General features: G+C 37.4%; 1 protein-coding gene across 2 annotated transcripts in view; it reads left to right on the forward strand.

The window, feature by feature from the left end:
* Positions 1–12,775: 12,775 nt before the first annotated feature.
* LOC119793838 (glutamate receptor ionotropic, kainate 5-like) overlaps positions 12,776–25,260 on the forward strand; it is a 307,049-nt gene continuing 294,564 nt past the window's right edge. For both annotated transcript variants that reach the window (XM_038301110.1, XM_038301109.1), the window contains exon 1: positions 12,776–13,407. The gene's annotated coding sequence lies outside the window, so the exon portion shown is untranslated. The remainder of the gene's footprint in view (positions 13,408–25,260) is intronic.

Here is a 25,260-nt window from a genome sequence, read left to right on the forward strand (position 1 = left end):
TGGGAAAATAAACATTTCCTCTCAACTTAACGAAGGCTACAGGGTATGGATTTAAACGGACATACAAGAGATTGAAAAAAAAAACAAAAACGGACCCGTTCTGTCAAAAATAGTAATGTGTCAAGTTCTGTGGTGCATTTGAGCTTGCCCTGCATAGCCATAATAAGTAAAGCTCAAAGAATATGTTTTTTTAAGAGGATTGGTGGATTTTTTTTTAGCATCATTGGATGTATATTCTGCATGACATTCTGTAGACTGCCGCTGTGTTTAAAGGAAAATTAAAGACTGTGCATAATTAACTTGATTGGATGCTGTCAGTTGAGTGTGACTTTGAATAAATAAGAAGCATAGACTTTGTCTCCATCTAGGCTGCTTTAAAAAATAGACATTTTCTCTGTGTAAGCTGGTGCTTACACCAGAGCTTTTTTTTTTGCATTAATGTCCCTCCAAAGTCCAGAGGAGCAAGTTCAAACGGAAGCATACAATGGTGCAAGTGTCACAAGATGAGCCACAGATGGTATGAAGAAGATGTCTAAATGCACATTATGATCCGTATTATTCTGACCACCTCTTCTCAGACCTGGATGAATTATCTGGCTTGTTCCTGAAACAACCATCTTGCATCATAATGTAGTGGCAAACAGACTGCTAAGAGCAAACACAGTGAGGTGGAACTTCCGCAGCCAGGCTGTGAACGCTGTTTTTGAGAACAAAGAAGACTTACTGCAGTGTTTTAAAACCTTGAGAGACTCAGGGGAGTCTTTCACTGCTAAAGAAGGTGGAGGGATTGCTAAGCTGCTGCTGGATGATCGCTACCAGTCACCGATTTTACCATACTTGAGTAGTCTGGGGTAACACCTACAAGATATCTCTCAAACTACTATTGAAGCTGCAGAAAAGAGCACTCAGGATAGTTCATTACGCTATATTACAACCACATTAATCTATTGTTAATTCATTCTTGCTAGATTAAATATGCTGACAATTAATAAAAAAAAAATAAAAATATCAACAACTACCAGTCAGCAAAAAAACATTTTGCTGTGCAGAGAGAGGGTTTAATTACTGGAATACTCAAAATGTTTTAATATTACATGCTCGAACAAGCATGAAACGATTTTTCATTTCAATAAAAAGTGTGAAAGTAACATTTTATTAACTGTAGGTGCTTTGCTAAATTATTCAGCCCCTTTTAACTTTTCAATCTCTGACACATTTCAGGCTTCAAGCATAAATATATAGAATTGTAATGTTTTGTGAAGAATCAAGAACAACTTGGACATAATCATGAAGTGGAACGAAATTTATTGGATATTTTAGACCTTTTTAAGAAAAAAAAAAAACTGAAGAATGTGGCGTGCAAAGTTAATCTGCCCCTTTACTTTTACTGCAGCAAACTCTCTGCAGATGTTCAGCAAGGATCTCTGAATGATCCAATGTCAAGGTTCCTACAAGTTTCCAAAAGGTTCCAAAAGTCACAAAATCTGTGACCAATCATATATTATGACTCAAGCACCTGCTGTGGATTCTCCTCACCATTCTGCTATCTATTACGGTAAGCCTAACTTCACATGATTCATACCTAAACCTAATGAAACAAAATAAATACCTAAAGTCAAGGATTATGGTAAAGTCTTTAATGAAATACTTTTAGTGCCCCCTTGAATTAAAATATGTGACAGGTCACAGATTTTGTGGTAACACCAGTTCTGGTTCTCTCTCAGCCATTCTTTTTGCATGGAATTCCGGCTGCTCCTGTCTCACTTCTCGAATGTCATCTTACTATCCATTTTTTGTCCAGGTAAACAAATAAAACAAAGTCAATGCTATTCAAAACGCTCTTAGCTATGCTTGTATGTGTATGGACCTGCGCAGATTGAAGTGATGTGTGCAGAGGCTATTCTAGAATCAGAGGTTTAAGGGTGCCGAGCACCCAGAGAGCTGTCTGGCCTGGTGTGATAAATTTCACTCTTTCTACGTACATTTTTTACATTGTTGAAATTTGCTCGAGGCTTTTGCCAATTACGGGCTCCATCATTCACTAATGCATGGTATCTGAGACTTTTTTCCAAATACCGGACAAGCAAAACAGAATGCTGCATTTAAAAAAAAAAAAAGAATATTTCAAACATTGAAAGCATTTGAAGCATTTGTCATTAGAGTCTTGTTGTGTGCAAAACTGAGTGAGTGGGTCCTGCAACTGTTTTAAATGGTTAGGACCAAAAGTCTAAATTAAAAGGCAGATTTCGAGATCCTTTGATTTTGTTGCTGGTCTACTGCTCTGTGTCTACTCTTCTTCTATTTCCATACTCTGCTCTGTTTCACAGCAGGAAAAATGTATAGGGGAATTAAGCAAGTAGGAAAGCATATAAATAACTAGGCAAATGTAAAAAGATACCTTGTTTAGACAGAAGTCCATTGATATGTTACTGATAAGTGTATTGGTGATTCTTAAAAACATTTATTATATAGTGATCACATATCTTCCATTTGGTTTCATCTGACCAGTTCTCTGGTCAGATGAATCCGAAATGGAACTTTTTGACAATAATGCAAAACCTTATAGTTGTTTTAAAAGCAACACAGCTCATCACCCTGAACACAACATCCCCACTGTCAAACATGGTGGTGGCAGCATCATGGTTTGGTTCTGCTGTTATTCATGGACAGGGAAGATGGTTAAAATTGATGGACAGATGGATGGAGCAAAAAACAGGACCATTATTTAAGAAAACCTGTTGGAGTCTGTAAAAGACCTAAAACTGTGAAGGAGATTTATCTTCCAACAAGACAATGATCCAAAACTTACAGCAAAATCTACAGTGGAATGCTTCACAAATAGACATATCCAGGTGTTAGAATGGCCAAGTCCAAGTCTAGACATAAATCTAATTGAGAATCTGTGGAAAGAACTGAAAACTAGAGTATAAAAAGTCTCTCCATCAAACCTCAATGAGCTTGAGATGTTTTGCGAGGAAGAATGGGCAAAAATTTTAGTCTCTCGATGTGCAAAACCGATAAAGACAAACCCCAAGTGATTTGCAGCTGTAATCACAGCAAAATATGGTGCTACAAAGTGATTCATTTTGCACACCCTATATGTTAGTTTTTTATTTGTTAAAATGTTTAAAATATCCATTAAATTTCATTCCATTTGATGATTGTGTCCCACTTGTTGATTCTTCACAAAAATAATACTGTTTAATATCTTTATGTTTGAAGCTTGAAATGTTGAAAAAGGTCAAAAAGTGACCTTTTTCAACATTTATTTTGGGGTGACCAAAATAAACTGTACATATAAACTGTACATATTTTTTTAATTCTTATGGATTTGTGGGCTATAGGTAATAACTACATGTATGAAGATGTGTGCAGGCATTTGAATGTGCATATCTATATTTTCATGTACATAAACTAATTTATTTGGTAAATTTATCGACTTTTAGAACAGTGTGGACTCAGGTTTATTATAAATCGACAGAATGTTGATTTTATGGACAATAGAAAATGTTTTTATTAATATCTAAGGATTTCACATCCTTTGTGTTTTCCCATTCACCAGATGCAGCAGCTTTGTTATCGTTTATAAGAACGCTTCCATATTTTCCATAACTTCTCAGAATTTCACCTTCCACAAACAAGCTCTCCATCCTTTACTGTCAAAATATGGAGCAACTCCAAGTTTCTGTTCTCCTACGGGCCACTTGGCTCTGGCCAGATCTCTTGCGAATGCTGTATTTGGACTACAAAGAACTTGGAGGGGAGCTCTATGGTGTAGTTGGAGTTCTTTACACTGATCCACAGATGGGATGTGTAACTTACTGGACATGGAAAGAAGTGGAGGATGTGGAATCTAGATGTTAGAAGAGACTCTTTATAGGTGTACTTTTTAAAAGTTGCTATATTAATTTGAATTGTTAATATATATATATATAAATATATATATATATATATATATTAATTAGAAAGTTGTACAATTGCCAACTCCTTATTTTATTAAACTGGAGCATTGCTTTTTTTTTTAGGAATTTAACACTATCTTGGGCCTTGCAAAACAAATATATTTTTTGAAAAGCATCTGATGAGTGCCTCATTGCTGCCGGCAGGCACACACTGGAAGTACCACGGACAGTTCCCAGAAGCAGCACTAAACACCACAATGGAGCTTTACCCACTGCTGAAAAAAAAACAAACTAAAAAACTGAACTCGATCGATTCTATGACAACGTTGACTTCAAGAGCTGCAGTTGTGCTATGGCTCTGCACAAGTTATTCAATAGGAGCAAGTACAACAGCTTTTGATGGGACGTGGCTGTACTAAAGACCCTTATTAAAACTCTTATGAGCACAACTAAATCTTTTTTTCCCTGTATGTTATTATACTATGACTGTGTAATATTCGAGCAAGTAATATGTAGAATCTATGTTTCTCTGTGTCGATGTGAGTTAACCTACACTGCTGCATGTCCTTGTTGTTGTTGTTATAAAGTGTACATTACAACAAACAAAAAAAGTATTAATGTGATATGGATGGAAATAAAAAAAAAGATCTGCATACTTTAAGTAAAAAAAAAGAAAGAGGAACATATATATATATATAAACATATAAGCAGTTGTTCAGTGGTATAGATTAATCATAATCAGATAATTGAGAGAATAAATAAGGAATGAGCAACAAATCAACAGAGTGAAATGCGAAGTCGAAGGAAGTCGATAAATTATGTTAATTTGTATATTGACAAAGTTAATAGAAATATTTTTAACTTAGTGGTAATAACATAAAAAATGACAAGGTGTAATCACAGTTATATCAATAATAAGAATTCTCATGACAATTGGAATAACCATAGTTATAGTCAAAATAGTTGTGATATGTAGTATAATAATAATAATTATTATTATCATTATTATTTTGACAATGTCCATGGTGAAGATAACAATAATAATCATAATACCAATAAACACATTACTGTTATGTTAGTGTAAAATGGCTAGTGAAATAGCATCAGTTTTAACTTTAAAAACAACTCACCACATGTCAGCATTGAGTACTATGTTGTCACCATTAGCCTCATGTTAGCCAGCCTTACACAACAATATATACATAAAATGACCAATAAAAAACTAAATCTTTAGGCTTTTAAATCCCCTGTTCATATCTGATCTGGAAAGATGAAGGAACTCCAAAGGTCAGGAAAGTATAGCATGTTGGGTCTGCAGTAGCGGAGTTAATGTCCTTTCCTCTCAGATAAATGTCTCCAGGCTAATGCATCTTAAAGTTTTCTATAAACTCATAGATAGTTGTTTTGTGTCTGGTATTGAGATCACCAACAGGCCCACTTAACTTTGGTAGTGAGAAGGTTCTGATTCCTGTGGCCTGCATGGCTTTTCATTCATGGGGTCTCTCTAGAGTTGCAGGCTTGAGAACAATAGCAAAAGAGAATGAGAAAATTAGAATGAGCTTCCCCTTTGTCCCTAAGCACGATGGGGGGGTAGGGTTGTATGTCCTTGTGGTAGTGTCTGATGATGGTCTTGTGAGATGGGGTTTATAGCAAGAGAAGGAAATACAGCATAGCAAAACTGCATCTTCCTTCTCGAATGTTCAAAGTTAACCAGCCTCAACATTGGCCTTCAATTTCGAAAAATAATATAATAGCTTATGGCATTACAATTATTATTTGATACAAATTTAATTCAATGTAGATTAAGTGACTTACTTATCATCATTCTAAATTTATCACACATGGATTATTCTTCTCTTAATGTAGATCTAAGCTTCAAATGTCAGGTGTATTCTACAATCAGTCTAGGACTAAGCAAAATTAAATCCAATTAGCCAAATAGGTTTTGGCTAATTTGATGCGGAAAAAAAGTACCATCTGCAATGCATGCTGTTATATTGAAGGCACTCCAAAAACCAATCAACTGACGTTTGTACCCCTGCAAACTAATGTATTTTCTGAATTTAACAGCTAACACAGTTCAATAAAGTAATCCAGCTGACTGCACTACCTGCTGCTAACTATTCTCCTCCACTGCCAAATCTGTAACCCTTATCAGTTCATTAGCAAAAACACGGTGGAAGTTAGCCATTGGTATTTCTTTTACAGCCTGAAGCTAGGCAGCCAGCTACCAGTAACTCCTGACCACAGCCAATAGGAGAGATGCTGCAGCAAGGACACTGCTCCATGGTCCCTCTGTTTTTACATTTTCAGCTACAAATGAAAGAAAAACAGGAGGTTGATAAAGGAGTGACAGAAAATGGAGAGCAGGAATTAAGTGGCATGTGCCAAAGAACTAATTTCAAAACATACACTCATTATTAAAAGTACACTAAAATAATTATAAAATATTACACATTACTGATCAACCAGACTAAATATGAGATTAAATGTGTAATTTAGTCTGGCCCAGATGAATGAGACATCGGAAGATTGTTGATGAGAACAACCTTTTGTTTTTCAAACCATGTATGTCCCTATTGGCCAACGCTCTGACCAATGAGTGCAACTGACTGTGACGTATTAAGTGCGACAGGAAGCTGGTGGGGGAGTGTAAACAAACAGCCTGTCAGTAAAATGGCGAATACATCCTTCTCAAAAATTGATGAGCGTAGAGATTCTTCCTACTCACGTTTCAACGAAAACCCCAAGTCTAATCCTTCCAAAACTAATTCCAAAGCTGAGTCAAACGAGAACTGTTCAATAGTTGTTACCATCTTCCTTGTTGTGCTTTCTCCAGCGTCGCCCTGAAAACCCCGCCTGCTTTGCATCATAACAATTTAAAACACATCTCTGCATTGTGATTGGCCGACCAGTTCTAAGGCCTGGGGCATTGTTTGAGGCTAGACCACTGGCAGGCAAAAATGATTTTGGCCGCTGGTGGGTGGGGCTAGTTTACTAGGCTAAGAAAATGTATCTTTAGGGGGGAAAATACATTTTAAATATATTTGAGTGGGAAAAAAATGGGTTTCCTCCGTAGGGTGGCTGGGCTCTCCCTTAGAGATAGGGTGAGGAGCTCGGTCGTCCGGGAGGGACTCGGAGTAGAGCCGCTGCTCCTCCAGTCAAGAGGAGCCAGTTGAGGTGGCTCGGGCATCTGGTTAGGATGCCTCCTGGACTCCTCCCTAGTGAGGTGTTCCGGGGCCCACCGGGGGGAGGCCCCGGGGAAGACCCAGGACACGCTGGAAAGACTATGTTTTTCGGCTGGCCTAGGAACGCCTTGGGGTTCCTCCTAAGGGGCTAGAAGAAGTGGCTGGGGAGAAACTATTGATTCATGGCTTTGGTATCTTTGTGGGGGCCTTTAAGGTGATCCAGATTTCTGAGTGATATCTTGACTGAGTGAGACGTGGAGGCTGCAGTGGGGGGTGGACAGGTAAGTTCAGGCGTGGAGGAGAACAGAGGAGCAAGCCGTCTGCCAGCTGACAAATCCAGGAACGGTTTATGATTAATCTGCAGAGATGAAGAAAGGACTCAGGCATCCAGTGGGTAACTATCCGCAGCATCACGGAGGGACAATCCAAAAGCCAGGTCTGGGATCTTCACAGAGAAACTACCAAGAAGTCATGAGGAATCACCTGAGAGGGGCAACAAGATTCGATTACTAGAAGGTCTTCTAAGGAAAACCCAGAGAGCTATATCAGAGGGCTCAGAGTGCCATTACTGTTAAACAACTCATGCGACAAGGTACTGGCAGTCTGCTCCTCTTAAGCTCCAGGATGATTGGGTGATGCGACAAAGGTGCGCTGACTGAGTCAGCGTGCACGCATCTCCAGATGTGCTGCCTTTAGCACCATCTGGTGGATAAAGGATGAAGCACCAGGTGAACAGAGAAAACACCCCACAAAGAAAATAAAAAAACCCAGTTCCCAATACATTCAATTGACAGTGTAAAACAACTCTGCAGATTTACAATTTATTTAAAAGTGATGCTCTTATTGCAGAGTAAAAAGCTTCTATCTAGGATTGTACTTTTTCATTGCATTTATGTAATATCATTCCACTAACCTAATAAGACTCTCTCAAGGGATCCATAAATCTAGCCTCAACTATGAATCCTTGTCCAGCATTCTGTTTTAACCATTTAACTTTTCAGTGTCCTTGTTATTTTTGCCTCAACCCATGTGTATCTTGTAATCCACTTATCTTCTTTAATTTATGAAGCCAATATTTGATACCCTGTTATTCTTTTTGTAAGACAATGTTTACCATAAGAATAACATATTTCACCTTTAAAAGGCAAAGATATTGCAACTGAATAATATTTTTATGAAATGTATGCACTAGGTTACACAAAGTTTTTAAACAGAAAGAGTAAAACATCATTCTGATTTACATTATTTAGTTCATGGTAACCTTTGAAAATATTTTAATATGCCAAAACTTGAGCAGTTGACCAAGAAAATATAGGTCTTTAATTTTATATTTAGATTTTTTCCTATAAATACTCCATAGTTGCTAATGTTTAAACATCAAAATCAATTTTCCTGAAGTTTGTTTGACTGCTTTGAACTCCTATGATCAGCTCTATCACCAATGTTTTAGAAATTAGTTTACATTTATAAAAATACTAAACAGCACGTTATCAGCAAAAGTAGAATAGTCAAATAAAAACATTATCTTGTTCAGAGGTTTCCCTTGTATAGGATAGTCTAGGTAGCGCTCTGCTCGGATGTCGTGTTCAGCACACTCTGTTGACCCAAGGGAGCCCTTTGTTTAGAAAAAAAAAGGTACAGAACAAAGCAGAGATAGATGAGGACAGAGTGAGATAATGCAGTGAGACAGATGCAGTGTAAGCACACAAGGAGGAGTAAGGCAATAATAAAACAATGAGTAGGAAAACAGTGGTTAAGGACCGTGGTTGGAGCAATATACTGTACAGCTAACAATAGATGGAAGCAGTATTTAAAGATCCAAAATAAGAGCCCCTTTATTTCTACTTGGCATGTTTACCTCTAATTTCTCAGTTGAATTTTTAGGATCCCTCAAAGTTTGCACTCCTCACCCTTATTACAGAGAGAGTGCAGCAAAAAATATCCCAAAAGAAATACTTGTTCCGTTAATTCTTTAAAAGTTTACCTGAAGTTTGTCTTTTGTATCTAATTTATGCAAGTATTATACCAAACTAGTTAAGGCTCGAAAGTGGTACCTAGGAAACAATTAAGTTTTAAAACAATTAAATGGAAAATTTAGCATAACTGGGAATAAGAATAATTTCACAATGTCTAGATCAGTATTTCTGAACTCTGAATTCCTAGAGACTCATAATGAACCAGGAGCAAACAGTTGTCCTAGGATTCAAGTTTGTATGGTATGTTTTGTGTTTGTCTCTCCCTCCACCACCAGGTGGCGCCCTTTCCTCGTTGGCCCTCCTGCACAGCGGTGGCTCATTGGTTCATCACTGGGGAGTATTTGAGCCGTTGACTGCCACTACCTCGACCCCAGAATGTTTGCCAGTTTTGGGTACTCTAGCCAAGCCGAGATTAGCTGAGTCTAACCTGAGCTTCGTTTTCTCTGAGATTAACTGTGTTTTTTGTCTTTGCCTTTTGGCAGGAAGCCTTCCCGCAGACTGGAAGTTTTGGCCTTCTCCCCCTGGAAGGATATTTTGTGTTTACACTAAGCAGTGGAAGATTTCCACACGACCCGTTCAAGTTCCGTCGGAATTCTAAGTGGCAGTGCGCTCTAATTACTCCTCAGGGTCCAACTCTACCAACCTGTCCGCCCTCCAACGAGATGCCCTTCCTCTAGATAACCCACACTTTCTGGATTCAAGGATTTGACTGAGACCCCCTCCAACGTGAGTCCCACTTTCTCAATGTTTCAAGAACTCTATTTTAGTTTCCTACGGCCATTGAACTAACAGCTATTAACCTCTGTTCCACTTCTAGTTCCGATTCATCAGCTCACTGAGTTCAAGATTCGACCTCCTGTGATTCTCATCAATAAACCTATTAAACTTTCCCTTGGATCTCTGAGTGGTTTTCTGCATGTGGGTCAGATCTCTTAAAAGCATCATGACAGTCCAAAAACATTGCTAAATGCAAATACAAATGCAAAATGCATTCTACATACCCTACTGCTCCCTGATATGCCCATATTAGAGTTACAGAGCTTAAGAAGAAGATATTTAATACAGAACTATCTTTTTAGATAACTATGTTCGAACCAAATACAGTGCCAACATTTTATTTTATTTTAAAAATTGTTCAAACTCAATATTGCAATGTAAATGCATGGACTGTTTATTTATATACTTCAAAACTGTATTTAGATGTTGTTTTAGATTATTGAAACAAAGTATGATCTTCATTGAAAAGTGAACAATAGAGTAGTAAAATATGATCAAATGTTTTAGCAGAAATACATGGAGTAGCTAATAAGACTAAATTGAAATTTTCAACAGCAGGTATAGAGTTACCAAAATGGTTTGATATTTATGTTAAAGTAATTTTTGATGTCAGGTTTAAAAATGTTCCATCTCTGATTGCACTGTGACATATAGGTTAGATCAGTCTACTTAATTTGTAGAAAACAATTCCTTAAATGTAGCCCCAAATATCAATCCCTGTCCAACACCCTGCTTTAGTCATTTTCTTTTTGAGTTTTCATTATTTTTATTTCCATTTTGTGTTATTCTAGTTGTTTTTGGTTGTATTTGAGTTCTTCTGTACTTCTAGTTTACTCTCTGTTGCCCTCTTGTGTCAGTCTCCTTCTCCTAGCTCCCTTCTAGGTTCTTCTGTCCACACCTGCTCCCAATCTGCTGATGAGCCTAGTCTTTGTTATGTCTCCAATTTATACTCCTTCTCTTGCTGGTTCCTTATCTTTTTTTTTTTTTTTTGCCTCTCATGTGTGTTTTCCATGTCATTTCATGGATTCGAGCTTTCTGTATTTTTTTTTTGGAATTTTGCTTCTCTTGCCCTTTGGAACATTATTAAATCAGAAAAACTCATCTCTGCCTCATTCTATTTCTTCTGCATTTGGGTCCTTGAAAAATCTCCAGACAACCTGAAAATCCTTCTCCTGAAAAAGCAATAATTCTTCCTATGTTTACCTTAACTAATGTGTGACTTTGTCATTTGATTAATCATCTTTATCTAGAGATTTAGTCGTTTCATACCAATTTTATGCTTTTCGAAATTACTGCACCTAAACAGAAATGAATACCACAGCAAATTACATCTATTCAAATTACAAAACTATAAATGACAAAAAATGCTCAACAAAATGAATTGGACATGTGGATTCCTTTTCAGTACATTAGAACAGGCTTTCTCAAGCGGCATTGATTTATCAGATTAAAACTATCTTTTCAAATTGCTTTTTAAGCCTGTAATAAACATATTTTCATAAATTTCCATTTTTTGCAGTTATTTGTTTTCTCAGCCAACATTAAGGACTTAAAAGTCGTGTTTCCACCCATTTTACCTCGATTTGGAAAATTCAGTTCATTTCAGTGTATTTCTATAGCGCCAATTCACAGCACGTCATCTCAAGGCACTTTACAATTCAACCAGATCATACAGTCAAATTGATTCAAAGTTTTCTATCTAAGGAAAATCAGTTGATTGCATCAACTCATTAACTTGAAAGCAATCCCTCACACTAAGCATGCTTGTAGTGACAGTAGAGAGGAAAAACTCTATTTTAACAGGAAAAAACCTCCAGCGAAACCAGACTCAGTGTGAGCGGCCATTTACCGAGGTTGACTGGGGTTTAAGGAGACAGAAGCAGACATAGAAACAGAAGCACTGATACTAAAGGCAACTCTAAACCAGCTCCACAGGCGAAACATCCAGGAAACACACAGCCAGCTCCCATGTCAGAGGATGAAGAGAGCACATCCAGCCAGTCACAATCAGATAAACAGCACTACTCTGAAAAAAGGGCTGATCTCCAACAAAAGTATGCAAGTTTGCAGACATTCGCCTAGATTGGTCCCTACAAAACTCTGTAAGTACAACATGGGATTATAAGGCTGGTGTCTACAAGTGGAAGGGACCCCAAGTCATTTACAGGGAGAAAAACATCCCTGAATTTTTTTAGGACAATCTGGATGCATTTGGTTAGTGTGAAGTCATCCAATTTTGATGCACTCAGATGGCTTATGCTGTTCTGAAAAATCCTCTTGCTAGTGATCTCCCAGAAGGCTAAGTTAAGTGTTATTCTGTCTTTCAGATATGACATAAAAACACAGTTTTGGCATGGGCATCTTTTTAATGCAATCAACCACATTGCAACAGTATTGTCATCTATCAAACATTGCCATATATTAAACTAAAATGCCTTAAAAACACACCCTGGTGGCACCCCCACATAATAGATCAGTGAAATCAAAAACTGTGGCTTTTTTAGTTTAAATCATGGTTTATGGACTTTCACCTTTTGCTGCATTACACTATAACAGCTAGTAAATTATTTTTCTAGTTTCTCTATATCATAATAGACTTTGCAATTGTTTTTCCTGCAACACACTTTTAAAGAGATATTTCTCATTCCTAACTTCCCATTTACACTTTAAAACATTTAACTGTATGGAGCAAAATAAATTAGATTCGGGATTGTAATAACCATGTTTAGATTTTTTAAGTCACTTAATAGCAACAATTTGTTAGTGATGCAGATTCAAGCCATAATCCTCTTGTTGTTAACGTGGTGTTGACCAGCAAAGAGAAATCATGGACGATTTGAGGGTGACTGAAGGAGGGGGGTGAGAAAGCATAGAAAGACATTCAGCAGCATAGAGAGAGGAGAGGGAGGGAGCAACGCGCAGTCCAGCTTCTCTGTGCTGTGGAGCAGTAGTCAGTCCGACAGTGAAGGACAGAGAAAGAGAAGAGAATGTGAAGCAGTGCAGCACACGAATAAATTAACTGAATTAAAATGGCAAAGACGCAGGAGAAGACCATCTTCCTCTCATCTGTTTGATTGAGTAGTAGGATAAAGCTGACAGAGGTACAACTGGGGTAACGAGGAGTAGGGGGAGGAGGTGCCAGAGGTCTGTGCATGCTTATTTCTTCTCTCGCACCGTACGCCTCCGGAGCCTTGCAGCCGATGGTGTCACTGCGACAGCACTCATTGAGGGAGCTGTGTGAACCAGCTGGTGGTGTCTTTTCAAAAATCAACAGCTGAGAGTTCATCTATCAGGTGGATGTGGAGTAAATGTTGGATTTGTGAACTGGAAGAGTTTCACCCAGGTGTAAGTTGCACCTTCCACCTTTTCCCTCCTCTTCCCTTTTTTACTCTGCTGCATTCGTCTGAGCGAGAAGCTTTGCCTGTTTGATCAGGAGCTGCTGCTGCGCTCTGCTTTCCTCTTCCCTACCGCTTCTCTCCAGCCGCCTGCCGGCTTTTTAGTAACTGTTCCTGGACCACGATTGGTAGTTGGGTTTGGTGGCTCATCCACAGACAAGAAAAGCAGGTTGGTGAGTGTTTTTAACATGTGCTTTAATTTGAGGGGGGTGGAGGGGATATAAGAATTTGCCCTTTATCTGCTGTCTTCTGTTGCATCAATTCCTCTTTTCATCCATCAGACATGATTTTTTTCTAATACCACCTGATTTTCAGTTTCCATTTCTCTGTGGTTGGTGTCATAATTTCATATTTTTTATTCACTGATCCACCACATGGTTTCTCTCCCATGTCCATCCTTCATTTTTAGAAAAATTGTTCACTAAACATAAGGTGTCACACATGTCTTTTATGCTTTGTTTCATTAACTACCTTTCAAATTTCTTATCTACATTGCTCTCTTTTCCCCAAAACATTACTCATCTGCACCATTAGGGGAAATGCACACATAAAGACGTCCTTCCCTGTTTGTACACAAAAACCAGAAAGTCCTCAGTACTTTGACGCCTAAAGCTGAGAGGCAAAGGGCTTGACATAAAATCGACAGTCAATGGTTGATCCCAGATAATCCCTACATCCATCTTCTCATCCGTCATTGTCCGGGCTCCTTACCCTGTCTAACACACACAGACACACTCCAACACCTCCACCACTTTGCACAGTGCCTAATCATCCCATTCAACTCAGACTCATAACAATACTGTAATAGAGAATGGATCTCAAATTATGAAATGATAAAGTAAATAACTTCAACTAAACAACATTTTTTACCTTAGCTACAATTTGTAACAACCCATGCTTCTACTGAAGAATTTGAGCTCTAGATTTAATATCTGCCTAATCATTGTGAAGTCCATTTTCCATAATCACAATGCTGAAGTAAAAGAAAAGGCAAAAGCGCAAATATGGTACTAAAAGGATGCAAATCTCAGTCTGATCCATATTTTAGAGTGTGTTGGTTACCCAGGTTCAAACTTCAAAACCTGTAAAATCTTGCAATATTATAGAACACTGGTCTGCAACCTGTTGCTCTTTTATCATTTCAATGTGGCTCCACCAACACCAAATAAAAGATTAGTTTACATATTAACGCAATAACAAAGGGATCTTCTTCGCTTAATATCTTCATTAAATATCTAAAATAGCACAATATCATTGGTATGAGGCTTTTGAAGGTAATTTTTTTTTTAGCTTAAACTATGTGCTTTATATTTTAGGAGGGGTAATCAGCCTTATCTTTCATATTTTTGGTGTATCATTTATCTTGTTTTATTCTACAAAATCAATATTTTTTCTGTTGTTAAGATATAATTATATTTTTCCTTTTAAAATAGAAACAATGGAAAATCTTAGTATCAAAAAGGGTTTTAATATTTTAGAAATCATTGTTATGGCCCTTGATTAACTTTATTTTTTAAGCAGCAGTGGCAAAAGTTTCTCTTTGAAAGTAAAAGATTTCTGACCCCTGGTTTAGACAAAGAGTTAATGCCAGTGCCCTCAAAGGTGATTGTTGGTTTTGAACATGTGTTGTAATGAGACAAATTTTTTTTCTCTGTGTTTTGAACGGCAACAAATTAGCTTCGTGAAGAGATTTGAAAATCAACTGTCAATCTGCCTCCCCCCTCACACACACCCACACACACATACCCACAAACACACACACACACACGGATGCCAAAACCGGGGTGGAAGTTGACTCATTCACATGATAAATTATTCAACGCATGAACAACTCTCGTATCCTTAAAACATCCCATGTGGTCCAATTTGTTGCCAAACTGTTTATTGTTTGGATGAGCAGGAAGCTGTTGCACTGACTGCTAATGATTCTGTAGTCAGCCAAAATGGCTTTCATCTTTTTGATCGGTCAACTGTTGAGTCAAAGCGAACAACCTGTATGTGGCAGCTTCTTGATTTAAGGCCACAGACACAGAAATATGATTTGATTACCATTTCAACTTTTAATAGTAAAATTTAATATGAATTAAATACAGATAATTGTTCTTTACTGGTGGCTTCACTGGAAAACTAGCTGCCAAAACGATCAAAATATTATTGAAACAAATACAACTAGATATATTTTTTCCATGTTCAATTCAACCATCATAGTTATTTATCATATAATGGTTTCAGTTTCGAGATATGTAAGAAACATCAAACATTGTAAGCTTGCTTTTCTATTTGACATTTTCAGTATCCTATCCATCCATCCATCCATCCATCCATCCATCCATCCATCCATCCATCCATCCATCCATCCATCCATCCATCCATCCATCCATCCATCCATCCATCCATCCATCCATCTTCTCACCATTATTCCATCAGACTCACACTGGTGCTGGTGTCTATCTCTGGAAGTCTATGGGCGAGAGGTTGGGTACATCCTGGTAAGATCGCCAGTCTGTCACCGGGCAATACAGAGACAGACCCTGGCTTTTGTACAATATTTCTTAATTTCAATCTAGATTATTCCCGTGGTTTGCTTTAAAAAAAAAGAAAGACCAAAATAATTTGCTGGTATTTATCTGTACCTGCCACTTTTATTGTATTTGTAAAATGTATTTAACAGCTTTAAACCAGCTTACATGAAAATGGAGAAACTGAGCTAATTGTCTGAGTAAGCTGTCATCATAATCAATACCATATAATTTAAAACCTTTAAATCTACAAATGTTGTTTAGAAGACAGCCCTGTTCAATGTTTACAATTAATTGCTGATTTTACTCCAAAGAGAACCTACAAATACAAGGTAAAAATCTAATAGAGATTCACCTTTCCAGACATCTGATCAAATTGATCTAAGCCAGGTTACAAATAATTTTTTGTCAAGTAAAATAATGGTTGAGAAATTAGAAACCTATTTCATTGATATGCCTCTGCTGCTGCACACATTTACAAAACTGCAACTAAGTGCTAAAGAAATGACTGGTATTATCATTAAATCAAATAACACATTGTGCACACATACCATGGGCAAAACATAAAGAGTTAGGCTACCTACTTCATCATACTAAATGCTCCTGTCGATGACAGTTTGTATATCGTTTTGGTCGTTTCATCGAATAATTATTGGACTATTCATAAACTGTGTTTATTGAACTTTTTAGGCCAACATTTTGAGGTGATAAAAAGCTATTAAAATATGAGAAATTCACATACGCACTCACACATTGATTTTGGCAAACTTCATTGTAGCCACAGCTCTCCCGGGGCTCACTGGCAGAAGCTAGACTGCCATACACTGGTGCCACTGGGCCCTCTGACCACCATCAGTAAGCAATGCAGTTGAAGTGTCTTGCCCAAGGACAAAACAATGTTTTTGCAGTTCTAGGAACAGCAAAGATACTGCGCACAACCCTCAAGCTCCCAGGCCTCTGGTAGAGCACCTGATTTTGGAGGGAAAAAAAACGGGGAGAGACCGCCCACGGTGGGGGAGGAAGAGTTTATATATATATATAAAGTCTAATCAGTTTGTGCCAGGATGTCTGGAGTCTGCAGAAATGTTAATTGCCCTTTACTGACTCTCTCAGATGTCTTAAATGAAGAGAAGGTCAGCCTTGATAATCATCTATGTACAACTACCTGTTAATTCCAGTATGGACCTCTCCAGTTTATTAGATGAGCAAAACCAGAGAGTCATGGACATGCCCAGGACAGACCAAATAATGGCAGTGATAAAGACAGTCAGCAGTTTTTTGGGGTTGCCGCAGGACGCATCGTCTCTGCTTGGACTTCTTCTGATCGTTTTATATGACCAGCCAATCCACTCCATCCATATGAAGATTTCTCATGGTCCTGGATCAGAGCAATGATTGTGTTTGGTTGAAAATTTAACAAGTTTGCAACTGAAACATCTTCCCAGGCTGATCCAGTCATTTTTTACCAAAGACAAGAGGAGTACAGGTGGGGACTTGAAGATTCATAAAACTTATATTTATTTAATAGTAGCCAAACCAGCATTAGTTTTTGATGCTGACCAGCATTTTTATTCTTTATATTTTTTTTTTATTCCAACACTGTTTTTTAAAGCACCACCAATATCCTCCCCAAAGTGTCAGGAGACATACTTACATTTTTTCCTAATTAATCTAATTACTTTCGTATTGTTTCTTATTTCAGTCTTGAGTGCAACTTACATATGTCTTATATCTGTCTACTCATTTTTATGTCTGAAATTCCCCACTATAGGACAATGAAGGCATTTATGATATTAACTGCTTTAAAGCAGTGATCCTATTTAAAACTATCTTTTAGAATTAACTGCATTCTCTTTTTCATCATATTTATTGTCTTCTTCTTCCTCCCTTGCAAAGATGACTGATAATTTGTGCAGTTCTGTACCTGACTCTGTGACAGAAGTATAAAATTGGCACAGGTCTCAGGTTTTGCTTTGACTACAGTATGTGTATTTGGTGTTGTGGGGCGCTCTCAAAGGCACCCTTTTAGAAAATAACCAACAACGTTTTACATCCAAACTGAATTGTGTATCGTAGGATAATTCACTTTTCAATTTCTACAAAAGACGGCATTTATGGGATGTTTCTTGGAAGGAAACCAACAAAACCACTTGGATGTACTTAAATGGCCTGCTCCAAAAAAAAAAAAAAAAAAGAGTAATTAACTGCTTTCAATTAGCCTTTAGGCATGGTTTGGTATTAAATCTAGCATTGAAGTCCCTTACAAAACCAGAAAGTATTTTAGAGAGGATCAAAATTGTATAAAAGCATCACTTTAGCCAAGTCTGTTCTGTTATTCAGTGATATAAAAGAGTATTCTATTACAAAAGTCAGGCTTCTCATGTGTTTTCATAGAGAGTGGAAAAATAGTCATATTGTGGCAGATGTTAGTTTCCCAAGGTTTAATACATGCATGCTTTATTCTGGAGTGAGTTACTGAGCTGTTGTCACTGCGGGTGACAGTTGATGGATTCGACTTTTGTTCGGTATGAGCATCAGTGGCGACAACAGGCAGCAGGTGCATGTTCAGTTCCTTCCCTAAAACTGTGTGAAGTGTTCTCTGTATGCCTACATACATGCCTTAAGCTGCACGTATGCATCATTTTATACATATATGCATATATAGATAGTGCAGGATTTCAGGCGATGCAAAGAGAAAAATGTGCATCAGTTTTATACCTCTTCAGTGGGAGTTTGCCCTAAACAACACACCCCCCTACACACACACACCCCACACATACTCGTCCTGCTATATATAGTGAGGACCATGTGTTGACTCCCATTGATTTCCATTGATTTTCAGTCATTTTCAATCAATTCTATGCCATAACCATAAAACTATCTAACATACCTCACCCTAACCCTAACCCAACTGACACCATAGCCCTAAACATAACCATTAGCAAAATAGCATGTGAGGACCGGGAAGATATCCAAACGTCCAAAATGTGTCAACTGGTCCTCAATTTGATGGTGAAATTGGAAAAATGGACCTCACTCTGAGGGCTAGACAGGTAAACCCTGAATGCAATAATTGCTCTGTGTTTACTGTCTTCAGTGAGCAGCAAGGGCTGCTGTGAGCCAATCCCTCCTCCTGCATTCAGGAAGAGAAGGGTAACTCACCCTGTTTCTCCATTGTGAAAAGCTTTCACTGATCACCCTGCTAAAATATTTAACCCCTTAAGCCCAGAGGGGTTCAGGAGTAATTTCCACCTGAAATTATCTCTATGGTTCAAATCAAGTACAGCTCCAAAGTGTACATGGTCCTATTGACAGACAGGGAGTACAGTATAGTTGTCAATTGTAAAAACCATTGTAAAGTTCCCTATTATTCACAGCTACACTAAATTTCACGTGGCAGAAAAGATGTACTTTGTTTTTTTGCTCTTGTTTTTAGACACAGGAATATTTAAGTCCCAATAGTTTCTGTGAGTGCAATCCAGGAAAATAAAAAACATAAAAAGTTACCTAGCCTTTTTGAAGTGATAGAATGCAAGAAATGAAATAACAAAAGGCAGAAAATGGTATGTTGACTGACTGAACGGGCTACTCATACAGAACTGATAATTCCCTGCCAGTCGTGCATGACAAAATATTAATTAGCAACAGAAGTAATTATAGTGTTGTAAAATATGTTTGCCCTATTAACTTTTCTATTGCTGCTTCTTTTCTTACTTTACAATAGATGTTTCAGATCATCCAGTGAGTTCTGATGCAATAAGCTTGCCTGGGTAAATACAAAAGACACTTAAAAAATGACTTTTAGTCATATTAGTCTTGAGGTTTATGTTGGTTTATGTGAAAATGGGGGTGGCCTAGTAGTTAGTACATAGAGCTTGGAATGCTGAGGTTGTAAGTTCAAAACCCACTCCCACAGACTTCGTCTCTGAGCAACCCCTGATTGCTCCCTGGGTGCCCCTCGATAGCTGCCCATGGCTCCCCAAGGGGATGGGTTAAATGCAGAGGTAAATTTCTCCAATGTGAGATCAATACATTTCAATTATTTTTATTATTGTTTAAAATAATAACTGGTTGTGTCATCTCATGGCAGCAAAAGCTGCTTTTCTTAAGGGATTGTACTTAGTGGTAATGGGTTTTTCACATGGCTCTTGTGGAATTTTAGATTGATCTTTTGAGTGATAACAGGGTGTTTCCTTGAGGATTTTCTGGTATAGTTAATAAATGTCTTTAGATGTGATGTCTTACTCTATTTCTTATTGTCTAACAGGTTGGTGAAGTTGATTGACAGTTATTTTTTATAGCAATAAAATGTGTACAGTAAAAAATATGACTTTGTACTAAATGTTTTTTATTCATCAGACTTTTTCACAGCAGTGTTCATAATGAGAATAACCCTAAAAGAGAAAATAAAACTATCCCAAAACAAAAAAGATATCTTTGTTATGTATCTTAATTCAAATTGCTGCAAAAGTGTTTTCTACAAAGTCACTACTTCTACAAGACGCCCCTGTTCTGATGTATCATTCTAATGAGACACAAAGACTGGATGTCTGTCTTTGAGTCAAAGGCAATTCAAAGCAGTGTCACAGGAAGGCAGTTTATTAAATAGACAGATGAAGAAATATCTCAACAAGATGTGTCATCTGATGGAAACAACATGGCTGTGAGTGGGTCACATTTTACCATACCTTAGTTTCTCTCTCTTTATTAACCTATTCGATGCCAACATCCATGCATCAACCCTCACTCCTCAATCTGTGCTGCGGTCATTTTGTGCATGGATGGACATTCGTCATGTCTTACATGGCAGACAACATCAGTTAAAAACTATATTGCCTCTATTTGAAAGCCCATTTGCACCAAGGAGCGGGCTGCTATTTGCAGCCCAGAACAAGCCATCACAGTCAATGTCCAGCTGAGGGGGAGATGTCAGACTCTGCACTCATATGTTGTAATTATAAGTACAGTATGTGTCGACAGCACTTTTAACAAACTGAATGTGAAAGAAATGAGTGGTGCAGTGGGAGATAAAATTGCAAGCTTTTAATTAGAATTTATCTTCTTTTGTTTAGACTGGGCCGATGTAATGGGAATACACTTCCGAGAAAATTATAGAAAACAGTACACAGACACAGTGTAATAGACTTAAATGTTAGAATTGTATGCATTATTCAAATAATAAACATTAAAAATACAATTACTTGTTAGTTTATTGAAAACTATTAAAATCTAGCTATAGATTTTTACCAAACATCATGTTTTGTCACTAGATTTGAGAATGTTTTCCACTGGAGAAGTCACATTTCCATTTTTGCGTATGTGCTTTGCAAAAAAATGAAAAATTAGAATAAAAAGATAAGTAAATTTAACTGTAGCTCACAAAGACTAACAAATTGGTACTGTGGGGATATTAAATGGTCAGGAGAGTAAAGGTTTTCTGTCACAGATGGTCCATGTCTCAGATGATTAGAACGAAGCGGCGGGACAAAGCAATAAAATTGAAATAGCGCACAGCAGGAGGTCAGCTGATGTGAATGGGAACAAACTACTCATCAGAGATATCTTGGAAACCTTTATATTGGATAAATTGCAGGCTTGTTGACGTCTCTGCTGAAGCCAATATTGTTTAGCTGATAAATAAGCTTTTTGTCATGGAAGTAGATGTTTTTCACTCAGAGTATTTGTTTCTCTTGGATTATACTTAGCAGCACTGAAAGAAAAAAGCTGTTTATCATTTTTTACCCGAGAAGATTTTGTCACTGTAAAGGAAAAGCAATACACAATGGACATTTTGCTTACTTTTTCCAGCTGCTGATAAACCATGTTTGGAATGCTGGTACTATTTGGTCTCCAGAGTATAAAAGCAAACCAATTAAAGTCGTAGTAAACAGTGAATGGGCTTTGGGGTTGACTGAAATACTTCTGGTGTAATTATCGGCACAGTATAGTACTATTACTATACTCTACTATACTCTTTTATTGTTCTGTTCTACAACATATTTTGATTTTTGCATTTCTAAACCTCAAACAATTTTTTGATTGAAATCTTTATAATGGAGCCAATGACAGTAGCAAAAACTAGGAATCTGAAAAATAACCAATTCTTACAGTTAAAAATCTGAAAGAAGTGATGCCCTCTTGGTAAAGACTTCTTGGTGCATTGCTACTGCAAGTGCTTCAGGGTATATAAATTACCCAAGTACATCAAGAGAATGAACATTTTGTCCTTTCTTTTTATCATTTTAGTTCAATCTATGGTAGTTTTGATGGGGAGTTTAGGCAAAGAGAAGGATATCCCTTTTAATGTCTGTATTGTTCGGCCAAACTGTGGGGGTTTGAAGTAGGACAACACAGAGACAGGCTCGTACTGTATGAGCAGCAAGGTGATGGTGATTCAATAATGTAAGAAAAATACTTCAATCATGCCACAAATAGTTATTAGGAGAAGAAGCATGGACTGAGAATAAGGCAGAGTAATACAGAAATGGGAAGAACAACATAAGGGTACAGCGATGTACAAAAACAAACAACAACAACAGGTTAAACAGGTGAGTGGCAATAGCTTCACTTCATATTTATTAAGCACAATTATGGTTTCCGTGGATGATTACAGAAATGGCAAACCATCATGCCAAGCATTTGGAAACAGTGGAAAGGAAACTCCCCATTAACGGAGAGAAGCAGCAGAGCCATTCTTGAATGGCGAATTTCTTCTCAGAAACCAGGTCGTCTGCGTGTGTGTCATGGTTAATGCAGATATGTCCCCGCCCCTTTCACAGACACTCTGCTGCACCTCTCCAAAATTTTAGGTGACCCCAGACAGGAGGCATCTGATTGGTCAAATCTACATCCGCTCTACACTATACGAATGTCCTGTTTGGGACCTTACCGGCTTTTTTTGTTTGTACGACCGCCATTGTGAAAAACGACTCGTGAAGATGGACCAGCTAGAAGTGCGAGATGCGTGAGAAGACCTAGATCCCCGCTCCTTTTCGCCCTCATGTTCCTACGTTGTCGCACAAACTTGCCCCTTGTGTTTTTCCACTTCCTCACCGCCTCGGCTGTATCTAGACCCACAGCTAGTTCATGATTGTCCCTCTTGAGTTGTGGAGTGGAATAACAAAGCGCAGACCATGCTTCAAAATTGGGCAACAATCAAAAATATCTGCGTCATACCTCCGTCAAGCTCACTGCGACACTGCTCGGGGAGTATAAGCAGCCCTTTAGTGTGATTAGCCTCCTAATACCATCAGCTAAGGGTTTGCACAGACAAAGCATACACTGAAGAGGAATGCATAAGCACTGATCCAGCAGTATTTTCTTTGTGAGGGAATAGGTTAGTAGGTGTAGTAGGTCCTATAGTGGTTTTATCTAAGACACAAGCAGACAAATCTAAAACAAGATGCAAGTCTGCAAGATAAAAAAGAGAGTTGACATAGTTGTTATTAAAGCTCAGCCAATTACTATGTGTAAAGTTGACAGTATTTAGCTTCCAGCTTGAGGTGTGAAAGTATTAAGAAAGCTTAGCTCTTAAATCCTTTTTGTTAAAAACTGTAGAAAACAATAGTAACTCCCAATGAACAAAGAACAAAAATAAGCAAAACATAAAGGCATAAAGTTCTGTTAGGGTTGAGCAACAAATTGAATAAAAAAAAAAGAGAGAAAGGCTAAAAAAAAAAAATTGGAAAAAATGGATCTCAGACACCTTGACATTGTGACATGTCTGCTTAAATATACAAGATGGATTTGTAATGTTTTTTTTTTTTTGTTTTTTTTGTTTTTTTTTACTGCAATACACGGTTAAGGATGGCAGCACCAAAATCCAAGAAAATAAGGTTGTTTAAAAATGGCACGGCTGCATCTTTTAAAAAAATAAACTGAATACCAGAATTTTTTCTATTCATTTAAAGTAGACGAGGGGAACCTTAACTAACTATGGCTTATTATTATGATGATTAGAAATGGGCAATGTAATGGAGAGCAGAGGCTCCATCCCTATTAATTGATATTTATTTATAGTTATAGATAGTTTTTGTTTCATTTTTTTATTTCAGTTTGTGTTGTGTTAATTGGGGTTTACAATCCAGGTTTGTCTCCTTAGAAGGGTGGAGCATACCATGTGAGCTAAGAAGGATAATGCTCTAAAGTTATGTTATATTAAGTTTGATTTAATTTCTTGATTGACTTTAGGATTAGTTGTTTCAAAGTTGCATGCATGTAAATATTTATTTGTACCCTTTATTTTGTGTTGGGTTTGTAAATAATTTATTGTTGTTTTGTCACCCCTTCACCTGGTGTGGAGTGAGAGTGGCCAAAAGCTAAAGCCAGCTGCTGTGCTTGGCAGTAAAAGAATGGGTGTCAGTGTATTGGTGAACTGCAGCACCAATAAAACATATTCCACCAAATCTTGTTGCGTTGCCTCACCTCCTTCTAACATAGTGCCGCCCTCGGAGAGTGACAGGCAATTTGATAAAAAAAAATTACATTTCATGAGAACCCTTGTTTAATCTTTGCATAAAAAGTTGATTATTTTCTCTACAGGATAATGTTGGTCTCTGCTATGCACTGTATGCACCTCTTGGTCAAGCTGTTACAGGCTTCTGGGTGAAGGATGCTACTATGTTTGTAGGGAGAGATTAATGATCAAATGTCTTAATGGTTTAAAATAAAGCCATGTCAATCTAATGGCATGTCGTTAAGTGAGCATTTGCTGTACTGTGAGTGGACAGCAAGTTTTGCATGCAATGCTGCATCCCATGAGCCTGTCTTAATATTAGGAGGTAGACTTCACAGAACCATCAGATGTAAGAATTATAGCTCTTTTAATAAACTATTGGATTTCTAGACCCAGGGACATTTTAAGATGTTTTTTTTACTTTACAGAATATGTGAGCTGAATTTAATTTTAGCAATTGATCAGTCTTCTGTCATTTTCCATTGTCTTTTGCTTTGTGGGACGTCATCATATAAACAATAACTCTATGAAGAAAAAAATAACTATATGTACTATGATAAAAACAAACATTTACTGGATGAATGTCATACAAAGGCTTTAGAACTCTTTAGCATTTTATGTTAACCGAGTACAAAAGAATGAGAACAGCTGCATTTTGTTGATTTCTTGCTTTACCTTAACAAAGCTTGTTAACAATAAATTGCATAAAATGCTGTTGGATTTACCTTAAATGGTGCCAGATTTTTGTAATTCTAAGTGGAATAATCACCATAATTCAGTACATGGGTTGCATCTATATAGATTTTTGTCCAATACTGGGAAAGCCTATATTATTTCTGGTTCTTGTTTGATGGAACTGAAACAGAAAATTATGTTTTTGTTTTTTTGCCTTGCAGCTCACTTACTCAGCTGTGCTGCTGAACTCATTTCTTTCCCCATGTTTTTGGCAAAGCCACTAGGCTGGATAAGATATTTATCAACTCACAATCTATAGGGAGGTGCATTCTGAAGGAGGGTAAAAAGAAATCTTCCTGTTGGTGAACGGCAG

The sequence above is a fragment of the Cyprinodon tularosa genome, unplaced genomic scaffold (genome assembly GCF_016077235.1).
Source record: "Cyprinodon tularosa strain WSP-4 unplaced genomic scaffold, ASM1607723v1 ctg460, whole genome shotgun sequence".
NCBI classification, from domain to species: Eukaryota; Metazoa; Chordata; class Actinopteri; order Cyprinodontiformes; family Cyprinodontidae; genus Cyprinodon; species Cyprinodon tularosa.